Raw genomic sequence first — 20848 nt, forward strand, 5'->3', positions numbered from 1 at the left:
CGAAATCACAGAATACCTATATCAGGATGGCCGGACGCGTGTTTGGACTGTCGTCCTCCCGAATGGGAGTCCAGTGTGCTAACGACTGCGCCACCTCGATCGGTAATTCGTGTGAAATGTGATGTTACAGAATGAAGAGGAAATATAAGTAGAATGAGCTTATTCTCAGAATTGACGACAAATGGTGTTGTAGTTCAACATTAACAAGAATAAAGGAAAAGAAAATAAGACATGTGTCTGGACATCGCTGAATAACCTCTGTACTACTAAAGAGATCCATGGAGGGGGTAAACTATAAGGAAAAACAGAAACTGTGCTACATTCCACGATCGAAGACGTTGGGTTCAAGCACTCCGCTGCGAGATGAAAGGTTGGCACCCGAGAAGAAGTGTTGGCGGAATGCACGATCTCTTCCCCTTTCTCCAAAAGTTGCATCCTGCGAAGAATCTTCGCATATGCAGCCGATTCACAGCAAAGCAAGTGAATAACTCCTCTCATTTCTGTCTTGGTGCATATAGGGAAAGGGGTACTCACAGTAAAGTCCTCCAAATCATGACGAACAGAGCTATTCTGTGACGCAATTGAACAGACACACATAAACAACTCTTAAGTTTGGGCATGTCAAAGTTGAGTCAGTCTTTGAAGAAGAAAAATAAGTTACCTTTAGTTAGTGACTTGCATTCGTATTTCAGCATTTGAATTGCTGAATTCTTTGAACCAGGAAGGAACTAGAATTTATAATCCAACTGAGACAGAAAGTTTCTGGCGTTTCTGTTTATAATTCTCTTTCTTTTCCCGTAATTAATATTTTCGGTGTTACATGAAATACGTAAATTTCTGTGTCTGTAAATATAATTTATGTTGTATGGGTGCTATGCCCAGAGAGATTAGTATATGCGTAAAATCAGAGGAAGGGACAGTTCAAAGTGGAAGGACGGTGAGAAAAGAAGAGTGTCGTGAGATTTTTTTTTTTTATACTTTATATATTTAGAAATGAGAATTGACTGATTCAGTTACGAGCAGATAGTGAAAAAGTTTTATGAAGGCAGAAAAAAAAGTCATGTGATTCAAAGTAACTAAAATTATTGGGTTTCTACTGAAATACGGTGAGAGATGATTGATTACTAAGTAATACGTCGTCATACTGAAAAGAAATGCCTCTGAATTTCTTAAGTGAAAACTCTTGAAGTATTTTAAATAAAACAAACGTTATGAACATTTTACACCGTTGTCCTTCACGTCTACCTACTGTTTGCTCTACATAATCTCCCTGGCGACGAACATATTTCTCCCAACGAGAGACCAGTTTGTTGACACCTTCGCTGTAGAATGTTTCACTGTTGACCAAAGCACAGCCTCACGTCTGCTGACACCGCTTCATCACTATCAAAGTGAAATTCTCGAAGGTGGTCAATGAGCAAGATGAAAATCGGATGGTGCCAAGTCGGGTCTGTGTCGAGGATTATTGATGACAGTGATGCCAAAGCGTCGGATTGTTGCAGATGCTGCAAACCTCGTTTGTGGTATGGCATTTTCATGCTGGGGTAGAGGGTGCTGCATGTGTGGGAGACATCTTTGAATTCAAAATTCGATTGCAACAGGCTGTTTCTTACACATTGCCATAGTGTCGTTATACATCTCCATAGTACAAATTATCTGCGGCAGATGAAGATGTGAAGCATAAAGATGGATAATGTTAGTAACAGCCGGCCGTGGTGGCCGAGCGGTCCTAGGCGCTTCAGTCGGGATCCCCGCTGCTGCTATGGTTACAGGTTCGAATCCTGCCCCAGGCATGGATGTGTGTGATGTCCTTAGGTTAGTTAGGTTTAAGTAGTTCTAAGTTCTGGGGGACTGATGACCTCAGATGTTAAGTCCCACTGTGCTCAGGGCCATTTGTTAGTAACATTTGTTTCATTTCTAAGCCTTAAGAGTTTTCATAAAGGAATTTTGAGTCATTACTTTTCATCACAAAATCGTAATTTGGGTGAAGACATACGAAATGAAATTGTCTTACATGTCTTATCCGTTTAATAAACGATTGTTCCTCACGACTGTATATCGACTGCTGTCATCAAATATCGAAAAACGGAGATTGTGTGTAAACTGAAAAATTAGTCAGATCTGGATGTTCCTTCATAAACTGCAGGGATTTAACTTTTCCTTCTCAGAAAATCTATTTCGTTCTACCCAATTTATAACGTACCACCGTATATAAGCAATTTGGTGTATATTCTCTTAAAGTCCAGAAAGGTACTTCACCATCTTAGCAACCCCAAAGAGATAGAGATTTCAGCATCACCCTTCATCTTCGTGCAACTCATCCTAGGAGAGAATTATTTGCACACTTTTTTTTGTTCTCAAACCACTGGCAGCAAAAGTTAATAAAACAGTCACACGTAAGAAACAAGAACCAACACAAAATTTAACGATTTCCTTCTCTTTTATAGAAAAAAATACTATTACCAACAAACTCGCTGGCGAGATTGACAGTAGAGTTAATACGTTAATTTTCTTTCCTGGAGCAGAGGTTATGTAAAAGGAACCACTGGGGTTAATAATTTCCAAAATCTATCGCACCTAGTGATACAGTAAGAGATAAATAACACTGCAACCGATAGTAAATTAATTAATGGCAGCCAAACTGCATTTTGAAAATGACTCATTTGTGTGTTATGTAATTCAGTGCTTATATTGTAAGGTGGCAGAATAAATGAAGGTCAGATTCGCACCTTACATGAGAGCTTCATACATCGCAATGGGAAGGTGAATACGGCACCTAAACTAATTCGGTCGTAATGAGCAAATTTGCCCGGCAGTATGTAATGCAAAAAGGGATGACATTCAATCGACGGTAATTAACACACCGTTCCTACAATGCATGTTAGAGCGGAAGCTGAAAAAAGCATCGAGAGGCGTTTTAGTTTGGAATTAAGAGGAACGACGACGAGGCAAGGCCGCACTGCAGGGAGTACCACGGAAACCACTTAAAGGGTTGTCCCAGGCGGAAAGCCAACGACCGACTAGGTGACTCAAATGGGGAGAGTAAGTATAATGGCCCATCTGAGGGAGGACAGGAAAGAAAGCTTCTAGAAAAGTGCATTTCGGGATTCCAAATTGAAATGAAACAAGACCAGTGCCGCGTTTTCGATCACGTGTCCAGCGAGTGGTACACACATGAGATAAAACGTACGTATTTTGACATTGGCGTGGGCACAAAACGTCTGACTGGCGGGAACGCGTTAGGAAGGAGAAAAGAGCCAATGTTTCGACGCAATTTAATGGTAGGGACCTTGTGATTGGTAGAGAGAGTTTTCACAATGTAAGAGGAACGCTCCTATTGGTCGAAAAAAAGCTGTTACGGAAAGAACAAAAGAATCCAGGTGGGGAGACATTTCGGCTATGAGGAAGAACAGACGGAAATTTTTGTGGGATCTTCTCCGAATTGGTGTCAAGTGCAGAATGGAGCGCATAACACTCTGTACGACGCAGAGGAACAATGCGGCGGCTGATATCCAGCTAGAAATCAACTGTAGCATAGTTTAGCTCCACCTGGGGTGAAATGAACCAGACAATTAGTTAATCGTTCTTGCGAGAACTGAGAGGGCATTATAATATGCACGCTGCTCCAACCATGCGTGTGTATATCGACACATTCTAAGACTAGGGATGAGTACATGTTCTCTCACATATCGAGAAACATAGGGAAAGTTTCTGCTGGAAAATTCAGCAAATGTGTAATTAGTTTTATAGGCATTTCAGCAGAAACGATCGGCCTAGCAAATGGCAGCTAATCGCAGGTTAAGGTAAATACCGCGTGCAGAGGCGTAAACTTGTTGGTTCAAATGGTTCAAATGGCTCTGAGCGCTATGGGACTTAACATGTGACGTCATGAGTCCCCTAGAACATAGAACTACGTAAACCTAAGGACATCACACACATCCATGTCCGAGGCAGGATTCGAACCTGCGACTGTAGCGGTCGCGCGGATCCAGACTGTAGCCCCTAGAACCGCTCGGCCACACCGGCCGGCACTTGTTGGTTCACCAGCTTGAGTCAACTAACCACCCACTGTAGACTAGAGTGTCACCCTAAAAAAAGTACCGATCTTTGAACAGGAATCGGACGATTTTCGTAGTCCTGACCAACATCGTAACGTAAGAGTAGGAACAATTTTGTAAAAAAAATTTTAGCTAAACTTTAATATTGTCCTGTTTAGGAAAATTTATACTTCTGATAGTTAATATTTAATATTGTTGTGTTTATGATTATTTCACTTTTTTATGTTGATGAGATGTGTTATCCTGATAACTAATTTTTTGTTGTTGTCAGATTGAAAACTGTGTAAAAGCGTGTATTTTCGTGCCAATTTTGCCACATTAAAGATGTCATTTCTAATTACACAGTTGCCTTCAATGATAGAATAAGTTCCGCCCCCGGTTGTTGAATGGTCAGCGCGACAGACTGTCAGTACTAAGGCCCCGGGTTCGATTCCCAGCTGGGTCGGAGGTTTTCTCGGCTCAGGGTCTGGGTGTTGTGTTGTCCTAATCATCATCATTTCATCCCCGTCGACGCGCAAGTCGCCGAAGTGGCGTCAAATCGAGAGACTTGCATCAGGCGATCGGTCTACCTGACGGGAGGCCGTCGTCACACCACATTTCATTTCATAGAATAAGTAAACCAGAAATATTGCACCTTACAATAGGACATAATATTAGTAAGGATATTTTTAAAACAATTGATAATACCTCCCGTGCCAGGACGCCATTGCTACCGTTTAGATTAGATTAGATTAGTACTTGTGCCATAGATCATGAATACGACACTTCGTAATGATGTGGAACTATTCAGGTTAATAAAAGGTGTCTATACTATTACATTAGACAAAATATTACATAACACTGAATAATATTTTTTTTGGGGAGGTTGGGAAATTACCCGCTTACTATATCCAAAAATTCATCTAATGAGTAGAACGAGTTGCCATTAAGAAATTCTTTTAATTTCCTTTTAAATGCTACATGGCTATCTGTCAGACTTTTGATGCTATTAGGTAAGTGACCAAAGACTTTTGTGGCAGCGTGATTTACCCCCTTCTGAGCCAAAGTTAGATTTAACCTTGGGTAGTGAAGATCATCCTTTCTCCTAGTGTTGTAGCCATGTACACTGCTATTACTTTTGAATTCGTTCGGATTGTTAATAACAAATTTCATAAGTGAATATATATATTGTGAGGCTACAGTGAAGATTTCTAGCTCTTTAAATAAGTGTCTGCAGGATGATCTTGGATGAGCTCCAGCAATTATTCTGATTACACACTTTTGTGCAATGAACACTCTTTTACTCAATGATGAGTTACCCCAAAATATGATGCCATACGAAAGCAGCTAATGAAAATAGGCGTGGTAAGCTAATTTACTGAGATGTATATCGCCAGAATTTGCAATGACGCTAATAGCATAAGTAGCTGAACTCAAAGTAGCTGAACTCAAACGTTGCAGCAGATCCTCAGTGTGTTTTTTTCCAGTTCAACCCCTCATCAATGCATACACCTAGAAATTTTGAATATTCTACCTTAGCTACCGATTTCTGATAGAAGTCTATATTTATTAATGGGGTCATTCCATTTCCTGTGTGGAACTGTACATACTATGTTTTTGTCAAAGTTTAATGAGAGCCCATTTGCAGAGAACCACTTAATGATATTCTGAGAAACATCGTTTACAATCTCACCAGTTAATTCCTGTCTGTCGGGTGTCATCGGCAAAAAGTACCAGCTTTGCATCTTCGTGAATATAGAATCGCAAGCCATTAATATATTTTAAGAACAGCAGAGAACCCAAGACGAAACGTTGCGGCACCCCATTCTTGATTGTTGCCCAGTTTGAGAAATCACCAGTTTTTTGCATATTATGTGATAGATATAATGCAGGCAAAGACCATAAGTGATTTACTACAACCCAACGCACCTGAACTTTTGAACTTGGAGTATTGACTAAGCAGGAGGAAGATTCCAACAGCAATATGCGGTGCAAGTGGCCCTTGTCTCCGCAGTCCGCACGTCCTGGAGTGCAGACAGTCTGTCTGTGGGCTTCGCCTCGCCCCAGCCTGATGGCATATACGCCCCAGTTCCTCTCGCGGCACGGACCATTGACGCAGGCAGCGGTGACTAGACGCAACGCTGCGCTACACGGTCTTAGAGCAGGGCGGAGCAGCGCATAATGAACGCCGTGGCCTGCTTGCTCTGGCCGAGCCGGCACCGCCGCCCGTCCGGAATGAGATATTGGCTGCAGCGGCCGGGACGAGATGGCTGCCCGTCTCTGGGACGGCGCCAGGTCAACGCAGCCACACTGTCGTCTGACCGTGTGCGGCTGGGTAACTTCCTCCACTCTGAACCCGTGGTGCTGTCAGGGCTAAATTCTCATTAGGTATTATACAGTCAACTGCAGAGATGCAACTCTAACATCCCGGTTGACAGTGGAAGCAAGACTGAAAAAAAAAAAAGAAAATCGAGACACTTTCACAGTATTTGTCGATCAGGAAAACAATGTTCGACCATGTAAAAGGGTGCAGCATGTTCGAAATTCCGAGAAAAATAGGGGTGAGCAAGAGGGAAAGATTCAAAAAGAATACCACAACTTTAGGAATTTAAAACTCTGCAACGACAAAAGGCAGAGCTAAGAACTATCTGTCGGCGAATTATGGGATCTATAAAGTTTCATTTAGTTGTACATTTCTTCGCTTGAGGCGCTGTTGACTAGGCGTCAGCGTCAGTTGATCCTAAGATGGCGACCGCTCAACAGAAAGCTTTTTGTGTTGTTGCGTACGGCAGAAGTGAATCGACGACAGTTGTTCAGCGTGCATTTCGATCGAAGTATGGTGTTAAACCTCCTGATAGGCGGTGTATTAAACGTTGGTGTAAACAGTTTACAGAGAATGGGTGTTTGTGCAAAGGGAAAAGTTCTGGACGGCCGAGAAAATCGACTCGCAGAGCTAGCAGAGAGCTGCAAATTCCACAATCCACTGTATGGAGAGTCCTACGAAAAAGGTTAGTTATGAAACCTTATCGTCTGAAATTGGTTCAAAGCACTGTCTGCAGCTGATAAGATTAAAAGAATCGATTTCTGTGATTTTATCCTTGCTCAAATGGAAACAGATGAATCTTTCGTTTCAAAGATTGTGTTTAGTGATGAAGCAACTTTCCACACTAACGGGAAAGTCAACCGTCACAATGTCTGTATATGGGGCATTGAGGATCCGCGGGAAACAACTCAGTATGAACGTGACTCGCCTAAGGTGAACGTTTTCTGTGCCATTTCAGCCAATAAAGTTTTTGGTCCCTTTTTCTTCGAAGGTGCTACTGTAACTGGACTACAGTATCTGGAGATGTTAGAGAATTGGCTGTTCCCTCACCCCGAACAAGAAGCACAACAATTCATATTTCAGCAGGATGGAGCGCCACCACATTGGCACTTATCTGTCCGTAACTACCTGAACGTCAACTACCCGAGGCGATGGATCGGGCGCCAGGTAGCCCGTGACAGAGCACTTCATCACTGGCCTCCAAGAAGTCCTGATCTTACCCCCTGCGACTTTCTCTTATGGTGGTATGTTATGGATATGGTGTTTCGGCCACCTCTTCCAGCCACCATTGATGATTTGAAACGAGAAATAACAGCATCTATCCAAATTGTTACGCCTGATATGCTACAGAGAGTGTGGAACGAGTTGGAGTATCGGGTTGATATTGCTCGAGTGTCTGGAGGGGGCCATATTGAACATCTCTGAACTTGATTTTGAGTGAAAAAAAACCTTTTTAAATACTCTTTGTAATGATGTATAACAGAAGGTTATATTATGTTCTTTCATTAAATACACATTTTTAAAGTTGTGGTATTCTTTTTGAATCACCCTGTATACTATATGTACAAGAGCCAAGAGGAAAAATCGGAGTAGAATAGCAAGAACAAAGTGCCCGGTTTAAAAAGTGTGTGAGTCAGGGATGTAGTCTTTCGCCTCTACTGTTCATAAAGGTTCAAGAGGGAATAAAAATTCAAGGTGAAAGAATATCTATGATAAGAATCGCTGATGACATTGCTATAATCAGTGAAAGAAGAACTGGAGAATCTGCCGAATGGAATGGATAATCTAATTAGTACAGAATATGTAGCGAGAGTAAATCGAAGAAGGACAGAAGTAATGAGAAGTAGCAGAAATTAGAACAGCGATAAACTTGACATCGGGCTTCATGGACACGAAGTAGATGAAGTAAGCAGCAAAATAACCAATGGCGGACGGAGCAAAGAGGACATCAAAAGCAGACTAGCTCTGGCAAAAAGGGCATTCGTGGCTAAGAGAAACCTACTAGTATCAAACACGGGCATTAATTTGAGGAATAAATTTCTTAGAATGTACGTTTGGAGCATGGCATTGGATGGTAGTGAAACATGAACTGTGTGAAAACCGGAACTGAAGGGAATCGAAGCATTTCAGATGTAGTGCGACAGACAAATGTTGAAAATCAGGTTGAGTGATAAGGTAAGGAATGAGGAGGCTCTGCACAGAATCTGAGACCAAAGCAATATGTGGAAAACACTGACAAGGAGAAGGAGCAGGATGATAGGAAATCTGTTAGGACATCACAGAATAACGTCCATGGCACTAGAGGGAGCTGTAGAGGATAAAATCTGTAGAAAAAGACAAATATTGAAACACATTCTGCAAATAATTGAGGATGTAGGTCGCAAGTGCTACTCTGAAACGAAGAGGTTGGCGTGGGAGAGGAATACATGGCGGGCCACATCAAACCAGTCAGAAGACTAAAAAGAAAAAAAAAAGAAAATAAACAGATCTTGATCCTCGAGCTGTGCATGTGAAAGCTGATGTCCTTCCTAAAGAAGGGGTTATATTTCCAGTTTCTAGGTGACGTTGCATCCTCATTTCTTTGCCATTGCAATGTATACAGTCTTGCATTCATATCTCCTGCCATCTTGTTATCATTTGTAAGATATTGTAGCATTTACAACGAAATCACGTGGGAATAGGATTTTTGTAATTTTTTATAAACCTGTGATATTAAAACTACCCTTCAAAAACCACTCACGAGGTTATCATGTTCTCTCGCTCGCTTATCACAGGCTGTTACTCCTACAAAAAAAGGAACTTTTTAGTAGGATATTGAAAGCACTTAAATTTTGTACTGAGGTACGTTTCCAATAGAGGCAGCAGTTTTCAAGTTATTCTAGAAAAAACGTACAAAAGCTACCTGCAAACATACCCCCTCTACCACAGTTAGCCTCCACCGGTCAGGATTTCTAGCATATGGTTCACGGCACTCCCTCCTACCATTACACTGGACTCTGCGACTGCGCTAATTATTTCCCCCATTTGAGCTTATTTGGTTCTCATTGACTAACCTTACTACGCCACCGTCGTAGTCGAACAGTTAACAATTGTAAAATTGATGTTTCTGTAAATTTTGCCAAAGAATTTTGTGATTCTTAACTACATGAAATAAACAATGCCATCTGCCTACCGAATTACTGTGCTTGTAAGGGATAAGTTTGGCTCGAATTGTCAAGGTAATTAGTCTTAACTAACGTTTACAAAAGTCGGTTTTCTTTCATTTCCCTCAAGGGCTTGCTTAATTTAATAATGTTAAAGAAATAGTCGACTGTGTTGGTGGCGTAACAGCAGACAAAAGGGAAAAAAATCAAATATCCGGAATAGTTCGTTTAGTGGTGGTGGTGGTTAGAGTTTAACGTCCCGTCGACAACGAGGTCATTAGAGACGGAGCTCATGCTCGGGTTAGGGAAGGATTGGGAAGGAAATCAGCCGTGCCCTTTCAAAGGAACCATCCCGGCATTTGCCTGAAGCGATTTAGGGAAATCACGGAAAACCTAAATCAGGATGGCTGGAGACGGGATTGAACCGTCGTCCTCCCGAATGCGAGTCCAGTGTGGTAACCACTGCGCCACCTCGCTCGGTAGTTCGTTTAGTCGGAAATTATTGTCATTAGTAGTCATGAACAATACACCAGAAATTCTCGTTTGTGAGAGATGAGTGAGGGGGTGGAGGTGAGTTTGAAAGTCACTTTCGTACATTTTCCTTGAGTAACTCAGAAACTGTGGCCCCCCGCGAAAATGTGTCCCCGTACAAAATTTAACTACATTAAATTTTCTATAAAAGGGTGCTTTTCATTTTTTCTGGTGGAATGATAGTTCATGAGCAGTGAGTGACCCAATGTCAAAACTCTCAAATGGTTCAAATGGCTCTGAGCACTAAGGGACTTAACATCAATGGTCATCAGTCCCCTAGAACTTAGAACTACTTAAACCTAACTAACCCAAAGGACAGCACACAACACCCAGTCATCAGAAAACTCTCAAAAATTCTCGATAAAATCAACTTTGACGTTGTCAGAGCGTTTTTAATACCACAACGTATGCTCGATGCTCTAACAGGTGGCATAGCGCAGTGTTACCTCTTCTGTACGAGGCTTGGGCTCGATTCCTGGTTAAGGCAAATTTTCAGACAACATTGGAAGTTCGAGAGCATTTCCGTAAGGCGTAAAACATACAAAGATGAAAAAAGGTTAATTTGTTACTCCATTTAATTTGAATGATCCTTATTAACTATCCTCCATAAAATGTCGGTAATTAAGAATTTATATTTTCGGTGAGAACTGGAATTTTTTAGTGTCATATGTGGTGAAAATAAGGAGAAGTGTTATTTCATAAATAATGAGAATTGGATATTGTTAATTAGGATATATTTGATGAATTTTGTATTCAAGTGGCATAGTTATTCGAACAGAACCGGGAAAAAACGAAAAATTATGACGCAAATGCTGCTCGAAACATCGCTTAACAGTCGCTAGCGCTACTTACTTTGTTTAAAAATTTGCTTTGGTTGGGAGTCGAACCAAGGCCATGCATTCTATAGGCGAGCAACCTACCACAGAGGAGTACTGCCTGTCGAAACATTGGTCCTACTTTAGGATAATAAAGACACTCTGAAAATTTCGCTGTTGATTTTCTCGAGAATTTTTGAAAGAAGCATCGAACTGCTTCGGGAAATTGATATTTGGGTTCTGAACATCGCATGCCGTGTGAGGTGTGCATGTCACCTCGATCATTACAGAATTGTTAACTTCGTGCTTTCTTATATAGATATGCCAATATCTGAAGTAAGCCATGTTGATCCACGGTCTTTGGATTGTGTTGTTACGCCGTCTCTGCCTAAAGGCGCTCGCAGAGAGTGCATTATTATTAGTGGAGGTATGTTGGGAAGCAGAACTGAATGGTCAGGATATTTTAATCTGGAATTGAGCTGTTAAAAATTGAATACTGATTTTCAGGAAATATTTTAGAAAAGTTTCGGTGAAGAACTGTGCTTTAAGGTAAATTTGCTGCTTTGCCCACTTGCACGCAGGTAGCACTCTGTCATAAAAGTAATCGTCGTACCGAAATTTGGTTCAAACACATGTCGTGGATTGCTCACAGCTAGGAAAGAAGTTCTCCTACGCCACGTATAGATTTTTTTTTTCAAAGAACGGACATCATTTTGGGTAGATTAATCTTTATGAAAAGTAAAGATTTGGTTAATCACTCTGTCAAGAACCCAGTTACTTTTTACTTTTCTATGAAGTTGGTATTGTTTACGATACTGAAAGTCAAACAGGGACTGATGACCTCAGCAGTTTGGTTCCATAGGAACTTACCATAGATTCCCAATTTCTATAAAGTAATTCTTTCTCATAAAATTGCTTTCGAAAAGTTATTTGTAGGTCATTAGCACCAAAAATTATTCCCATAAAATAAATGCGATTTAAATTGTGGCCAAATTGCACATCGTGGTACAGACGCTTTTGAATATCATTTTTAGTTCATCTTTAGAGTTTTGTTTTGCTGCGGCGCTACTTGCTGAGCTCTACTTTCGAGAGAAAACGTTTACTGTAACGAGGTATGGGCCAGAATAGTTCAAGGACATAGCCTTACATCTATACTATCCATAGAGAACAGTGTGATTAAACAGTTAATCTGTGAGCGGGTCGGAAAGCTTACACTGGAAGTTATTTTCTTGTTATACAAAGTACATTTCAGACAGAAGTATGATATACCCGCAAGTGAAACATTTTTCGTATTCTGAGTTTGATTTCGTAAGTTAGGTACGTAAATCTCCAGTAATCTGGATAATTTATTCAGAAAAAAAAATTATAGTTCATTTGATTCGTAATCTTTATTGGCTTTATATTGGCATATTATTGAGATGTTGGAAACTGTCCACTGTGACGTCAGGAAACGCACCACCGTTCTTTCGACTGCGCAATAGAAGGCGTGCGCAGACACTCAACACTACACACGCACACACACACACACACACACACACACACACACACACACAGACAGAGACAACGGCTGCCCTATTTTTAAAAAGACCTAACATAAATATACAAAGTTGTAGAATAATGGTCCGCAACTTGTGGTCGTGCGGTAGCGTTCTCGCTTCCCACGCCCGGCTTCCCGGGTTCGATTCCCGGCGTGGTCAGGGATTTTCTCTGCCTCGTGATGACTGGGTGTTGTGTGGTGCCCTTAGGTTCGTTAGGTTTAAGTAGTTCTAAGTTCTAGGGGACTGATGACCACAGATGTTAAGTCCCATAGTGCTCAGAGCCATTTTTTTTGTAGGATAATGCCAAACAGAGGAAGATGTGGGTGGCATCTAACACATCAGGTACGGCCATTGACGTGGAGGAAAGGTCAGAGATTCATACCAAGCGAACTGCTCGCTCCCACAGTGTGAGCCGTCGCAGCAACAACCATGTCACGTAAGCCCGTCCAGTGACGTTAAAGTGCCTGTAAATACCGCGCGCGCCTGCTTGTCCCTCAGTCGCGCTGTTTCCTTGAAACCTTTGATGTCCACGGTTGATTAGCAGAGTGATTGCCCTTTCCTCTGTTTAAGTTTTCGATTCGCATTGTTCCCTGGACTCTTTTGTGTACTCTTACGCTATTGCTCTCCTCTGGACTTGACTTCTGGCCAGCCGTTCGCTTAGTGAACTCCACTGCGATCGACCACAGGAACCACCTGTTTGTTCCACAAGTCTCCGCATCGCTGTCGTTATGAGTAATGCGTTCTACCTACGCAGAGCAAGACAGAAAAATACCAACCTTTAACGGACCAATTAAACTTTCTAAACTGACCCTCACTTGCGCTTTCATCTCTTCAAGCCCAACATCAATGGTACGTTCACAATAGTATGCAGTTACGCTATAGCAATGTGCAGGAAAGCTATACGGGAATCTGAGCGCGAGAAAAATGGCGTCGATAGTGGGCATTAAGCATGGTGGTATTTGGTTTCAAGACAGTTCGACAGCGAGGTTACTATACACAAGTGCCATCCGCTGCTTTCGGCACTATGTGACCACGTCTTGCCAACAGTGGGAGGTGCTATCCCTTGTACTGACTGATTGATTGAGGGGCTTATGGGACTAAACGGCGAGGTCATAAGTCCCTTGATTCAAAAGTTACTTGCGTAAGATAAAGGATCCGCTCAAAGTGGGTGGACCCAGTCAGACGGGTCAAACTACGGGTACAAAGCGAAGAAGTTAAAAGACACACTGTAGAATGCATAAAAGGGTGGGCCAGATCTAAAAAACCTGAAAAACAAAAGAAATAAAAGTGCTGTCTTAGCACGAGGGAATGGTCATGCGTCTCACACCCAGAAAACACGAAGAAAGGTCCCAACCACAACCACCCTGTCCCTGCGCCAGGAATAAAGCAAAACTTTGTAAGTGAAAAGAGAAACAACTTTCACGTAGGAAACTAAGAACCGATTCAACCATCCCGTGAATCGTCTGCTAATATTAAAGACACGGAATCTGAAAGGCAGTACTTAGTACGAAGGGCGAAAAGAAGGGGAAATTCAACTAGAATATGGGATACCGTCAGCCCGACTCCATAGCAAGGTCCTGTGAGTGCAAGCCAACAGTTTTTGGTCATCCCAGCTTGGGTTGGTACTCTGGGTTTGTGTTGTGGGAGAGCAGCTCAGTAGATAAATTTGAACGGCGTTGCGATAAAGTCGCCAACGTCGGAAGAATAGTTAGTCCCTCTCGGCTCGTCTCGATCGACGCCACCGCTGGAAGTTTGTGGAGAGCTGCTCCAGCTTGCGAACAGTTTCTCCACATAAGTTGAGCCGGTCTACTCATTACCTGCCTAGGGCTGCACACTCTATCCCTCAACTCTAGCTACACCCTTCATAAATTACTCCTTCGGTTGACTAGCTACAGTACAGCAACGTGTTCCTCCTAAGTTTTCTGTACAGTGTGTGTGTGTGTGTGTGTGTGTGTGTGTGTGTGTGTGTACGTGTGTGAATGCAATGATATAGGTTCAAAATGACTCTGAGCACAATGGGACTCAACATCTGTGGTCATCAGTCTCCTAGAACTTAGAACTACTTAAACCTAACTAACCTAAGGACAGCCGGCCGCGGTGGTCTAGCGGTTCTGGCGCTGCAGTCCGGAACCGCGGGACTGCTACGGTCGCAGGTTCGAATCCTGCCTCGGGCATGGGTGTGTGTGATGTCCTTAGGTTAGTTAGGTTTCAGTAGTTCTAAGTTCTAGGGGACTTATGACCTACGATGTTGAGTCCCGTAGTGCTCAGGGCCATTTGAACCATTTTTATTTTAACCTAAGGACATCACAAACATCCATGGATTCAAACCTGCGACCGTTGCGGTTACGCGGTTCCAGACTGTAGCGCCTAGAACCGCTCGGCCACTCTGGCCGGCAATGAAATAGGTTTTGGTAGGCCAATCTCAGTTACGTTTTTATCGCTAAAAACATCAATAAACTCCTATTATTTATTGTTCTCATATTAATATGAGTGTTTTTTTATTCAACAACTGCAGAAAGAATGAGATACCCATCGCTCGCAAATTACGGTATGCGAGGTTTGTTCAAAATATTGCGGAAGTGTGTCCTCGAAATTTTTCTGCGCTTACCTTTTATTTATTGTGCATGGTCTCATTGGAAATACAGTCGTACGCTATTGATACACCGCTCCCAACGCCGTTTCCACATCCGGAAGCAGTCTCGGTAAGTCTCTTGCTGGATCAGGCAAAGCGCCGTCTGCGAATTTTTCTTTAACTTGCCTATCGTTGTAGATCTTCGTCCTTCCAACGGGGTTCCCAACTTTGGAAATAAAAAATAAGCCCGGAGGTCTGAGAGTACGGAGGATGAAGCAACACAATTATTTCGTTTCTTGTGGCACGGTCATGTACCAACAGGGATTAATGTGCGGGTGCCTTATTGAGATGCAAGAACCATAAACCGTCTCGCAACGTTTCAGTCCGTTTCCTTCTCACATCTTCTCTCAGGCGTCGCAGCACGTCGCTATAGTACCATCGATGAACAGTTTGCCCCTGTGGCCCGAATTCATGATGAACTATTCCTTCAGAGTCAAAGAAAACTATCAGCATAGCTTTGACATTTGGCCTGACCTGACGAGCCTTTTTTGGTCTTGGAGAACATTTCCCGTCTCATTGTGAAGGCCGAACCTTGGTCTCAGCGTCATTACCGTAGATGTACGTCTCATCAGCGGTTATGATTCTCGTAAGGAAATATCGTTCTCATTCGTGCGATCCAAAAGCTCTTCACAGATTTGAGGCGAAGGTCTTTCTCGTCTTGACTTATGAGCCGTGGGACGAAGTTGACGGTAAGACGCATTGCGACATGCTGTGTCAGGATTTCATGGCATGATCCAACTGAAATGATACATTCTTCTTCAATCCCTCGGACAGACAGTTTTCGATTGGCACGCACAATTTCGTTGACATTCCTGAAACGAACGTCGTTGTTAGATGGCGTCCTTAACGAGGATTATGTTTAACTTCGCTTGTCCATTTTTAAACGGTGTGATCCATTAGTAACGAGTACTGCTTACGCACTCGCCACCGTAGGCTTTCCGCACAATTTTGCGTTTCTGTGTAAACGTTTTCATGAGTTTCAAGCAATATTTGATGCAGATGCGTTGTTCCTGCAACTCTGCCCTCTCGAAATTGGCAAACTGTGCGGCACAACGTTCTACTCAGTACAGCATTGAACAACAACCAATAGACATACGGCAATGAAAGTTCTGGGATTTACACATGAAACACAGGCGTGTGCTGGGATGCCAGCCACAGTTTACTCCAGCACACCACTAGCATTAAATTACGAATGTTCCTGAATTTTTTGAACAGACCTCGTAAACACAAAAGATTCGCCCTGTCATTCACTGGAGTATTTTCATTGCATATCTTTCGGCAGATAACGATATAACTGAACTAAACCGTTTGCATACTAAATGGATTGTTGACGAACAATTAAGACAATCGACTCTCAATTCAATGTCGGATGCAGGGGCTCGATCGTGAAATTCATCCACTATTACAAAAACATTGTGTCAAATACAACCGAGCGAGGTGGCGCAGTGGTTACCATAATGGACTCGCATTCGGGAGGGCAATAGTTTAATCCCGCGTCCGGCCACCCTGATTTAGGGATTTCCGTGATTTCCCTAAATCGCTTCAGGTAAATGCGGGGACGGTTCCTTTGAAAGGGTACGGCCGACTTCTTTCCCCATCCTTCCCTAACCCGATGAGACCGGTGACCTCGCTGCCTGGTCTCATCCAGCAAATCAACCCAACCTTAAATACAGCACCGCCTACTATCAGTATCGATTTGATAACACTGAATGCATCTATCCACTGAACAGCTCATATAGCAGGCGCAGAAAAGAGCCTTTCCTTGTTAAATCTCCAGAAATAAATGTTATATCTAGCTTCTTACAGTCGTCGACCGCCGAAGGAGCTAATAAATTTTAATTAATTTTGAAATTTACTAGGAATTTAAAGACAAATTTACTAACCGTGCTTCATACTCTATCTCTTAAATGGAAGCAAGTGATACTGATTCTGGTGCCATGTCAGAACAGCCATTAAAAAATGTTTTTATGTAATGAATTACTGAAAGTTATTGACTGCATTGCGAACTTAGCCAAATTTACATCAACAAATGGAAAAGTGAAGGCGATCAATTTATCCAGTTCGAATGAACTCTATTGTTAGCATCGTCCAATCCTATTATCTGACTTTCACGATATTAATTTGACTTTTATAAACTCACCGTCTACATCCTTGGAGTAGAACAGTAGTATACAGTTCAAGAAATAGGTATTACATCTTTTCACCATTTTAAATTAACAGATATAAAGAAATTAATACATTTTACAAGTTTACAAAGAAATCTCAATTGCCATCCTACAAATGTTTTTTCAAGATTACTCGATAGATAATTCCATCGAAAGCGATTTCGAAATAAATTACTGTAAATGTGTTTGGATACAGTTGTTCCATTACAAGATGTGATTCATACTGTTTCCCTAACACTCTACAGCAGTTCTCTGATATATGCAGTTTTCATGTTTTTCAACTCCTGTTTGTTATGACCATTTGTTTTGCAGGGTCAAAGCAACGTGTTTGTCGGACACTGTCAAATATTATCTCATGCAAAATTCTTCGCATACTCACGGAGAAAGCATCATTTAAACACTAATACCCTCATCCAACGTCCGGACTCGTCCATGGGTACATGCATCGAATAGAGCACTAGGCACCACGATCCCTCAATAAACTTTAACGTATTTGAAGCTATTGTAGACCAAAATAAACAGTTAGCTTTCACACTGTTATTTGAGCAGAGCTTTTGTGCTCAATTTTTGCGTCATACCATGTGCATTGCATGGTGATACGAACCAGTGCAGTGACTGTTGAATTCTGTGCTTCATCTTTCCCTCTCAGGTGTTTGAAGCGTTCATATTACGTATTGTACCGTACCATCGACTGATAGTTAATAGCACTCTAGACTGAGGTGGAAGATAATCTAGCGCTTATAACTACAAAATCTACAAAATAATAACGTTACCGAGAGAGGTGGCGCAGTGGCTAACACACTGGACTCGCGTTCGGGAGGACGAAGGTTCAAAACCAACCCGCGTCCGGCCGACCCGATTTAGGTTTCCCGTGATACCCCTACATCACTTCAAGCAAATGCCTGGATGGTTCCTTTGAATGGCACGGCCGACTTACTTCTCCATCCTTCCCTAACCCGATGGGAACTGATGACATTGCCGCTTGGTCCCCGTCCCAAATCAACCAAACAACCCAATAACGGTAGCCACACACGGGGTGATTCAAAAGTGATTGTACACGCTTCATGGTTGTAATATATGGATCAAAATAAGAGTAAAATGTTAAATAAAGTTTTGACGGAAACTGCTTTACTTGCGAGTCATGATACGTAATACCACTTGTGGTTGGCATTCCACCATAGGCCGGTACAGTCTTTCAGCAGGTTGTTTTCGTCAACATGGACATCATTTGGAGCATGTCATGGGGTTAACTTACAGTAAATAGTTGAGCTGAATTTTAGGTCCATTTTTGTCTACTACAAAACTCTACAATACGCAATTTCAGACAAAACTTTATTTAACGTCTCATCATAGGAATCATACAACAAACAGGTTGTAAATAACTGTTTGGAACACTGACCGGTGGCTATCAGTCAGGATCTATTTCCTGACCAGAACTCTGTCGTTTTGTCTAGTGGCCACATGTGCTCCACCACTGTTTGCAGAAATGTTGAAGAGTCTAGCGCGAAACACCGATAAAACCAGAAACTTCACACACCGTATAGCCATGGCACTGCCACACACGATTGCCCCTTTCTGCTGCTCTGTTACTTCCTAACATTTACCCATGCTTTCGTACAATGTCCGCTTCAACGTTAACTATGATCGCTACTTTCCTACTCTGACACAGAAGCCGTGCATGCACGGTTGAGCATGTGACTCTGTCTCTGGGCCATCTGTAATGGCTTTGCGGTTCATCGGTACGAGAGCAATGTGGTGAGAAATTTTTCGTGCTGTGAGCTTCTATGGCGAAACTGATAATATTTGCTGATCATCATTGCAACAGCACAGAAAGGTGGTCACACACGCTGAATGATTTTTAATAAAATAGATGTTATAAATCTTGGCGTGTCATGTGACTTTATAAATGGTGACAGATTTTGGTAACAGTGTTTGATTATATGGACCTGTTCAGGACAAGCTGTAAGAAAGTTTTGTTTTCCTTTCCATACCAAAATGATTTTCAGACTACAAGTACCTGTGTATACGTCACTATGAAATTTTTGCTCTGTCGGTACTTATTTGACTCACAGAGAGGCGTAGGTATAAGGTTACAATACTTGCTTACAACGCATTAAGGTAAACATATTCTTATTTAGTTTAATAAAACATTAAAAATTATTTTTAAAGTTTATGCCGAACAGATGATCAATATTTCCAGGTTTTCTATTAATTTAATAATTTTCTTAATTTTTGCTGAATATTATTGCATTCCCGGCATGTTTTCTAACAGAAATGCGTCTTATCAATATTAATATGTGAAAAAGTTATGAGCAGGTTATAGTTTTCACGATTATACACGATGATTCTAAGGTAACCCTACGCACTTCGTATGTCTAATGTATGCATCAAAATAAGAGCAAAAGGTTAAATAAAACAGATTTAAATATTACTATCATCAACCATATATAAATTTCAGCATAGGAATCACACAGCCGACTGGCTGCAAATAACTGTTTGGTACATTGACCTAGTTTCGATACCTTTAAGGTAGTCATCGTCAGAATGAAATTTTAAGAAACCGTAAAGTTATTTTGCGAGAATGTAATAGTCAGAGTTTCGATCAGATATATTGAAGTCAAAAATTAAAATGACACACGTTCGAGCCCTTGGCACGTATGCCTTGCTAGGAACAACGTCAGTCTGATGTTGTCCCTAGCAAGGAATACGTGCCAAAGACTTGAAGACATTTTATTTTAATTTTTGACTTCAGCGTAACTGCTCGGAATTTGATGTTGTTCCTAGCAAAGCTTATATTATATTCACGAAATGTGTAATGCTACTTTTGAATCACCCTGTGTAATCGTGAAAACTAAAAGCCACTCACAACTTTTTCACATATTAATGTTGATAACAAGCGTTTCTGCTACAAAACAGGCCGGAAATGTAATAAAATTCAGCAAAAATTAAGGAAACGAATAAACTAATATAACATCTGGAGATATTGGCTATCTACTTGGGATATAGTGTAACAATACGATTTCAGGTTTTATTAAATTAAGTAAGACTATGTTTACATTAATGCGATGTAAGCAGGTAGTGTAACCTAATATCTATTCCTTTATATGAAGGAAATAAGTACTGACAGCCCACACAGTTCATAGTAGCCAAAACGCAAATACTAGTAATCTGAAAAACATTTTGGTATGGAAAAAACATGTACAAAGCTTTTGTTTCAGCTTGTCCTGAACGAATTTCACGTCAATGTACAAAAGTGCTGTTTACGGTAATCGCAGCTGTTGGTATTTTATTAATTCATGTCGTCTAGCTTTGATTTTTCCAGGTCCATATAATCAAACACTGCTATCAAACGCTGTTATAACGTCTCATGACACGATATGATTTAGAACATCTGTTTTATTAAAAATCATTCAATCTATTTGACCACGTTTCCGTGCTGTTGCTAGCAACGATCATCAGCAAATATTTGCAGTTTTACCACACAAGCTCACGGCACAAAAAAATTCTCACCACAATGCGCACGCACCGATGAACCGTAAAGCCGTTACTGATGGCACACAAATCGAGTCACATGCTCAACTGCGCGCGCACGGCTTCTGCGTCAGAGTAAGAAAGTAGCGATCGATGAGAAAGTTAGCGTTTGAAGCGGACATTGGAGAAATGC

The sequence above is a fragment of the Schistocerca piceifrons genome, chromosome 4 (assembly GCF_021461385.2).
Source record: "Schistocerca piceifrons isolate TAMUIC-IGC-003096 chromosome 4, iqSchPice1.1, whole genome shotgun sequence".
Classification (NCBI taxonomy): Eukaryota; Metazoa; Arthropoda; class Insecta; order Orthoptera; family Acrididae; genus Schistocerca; species Schistocerca piceifrons.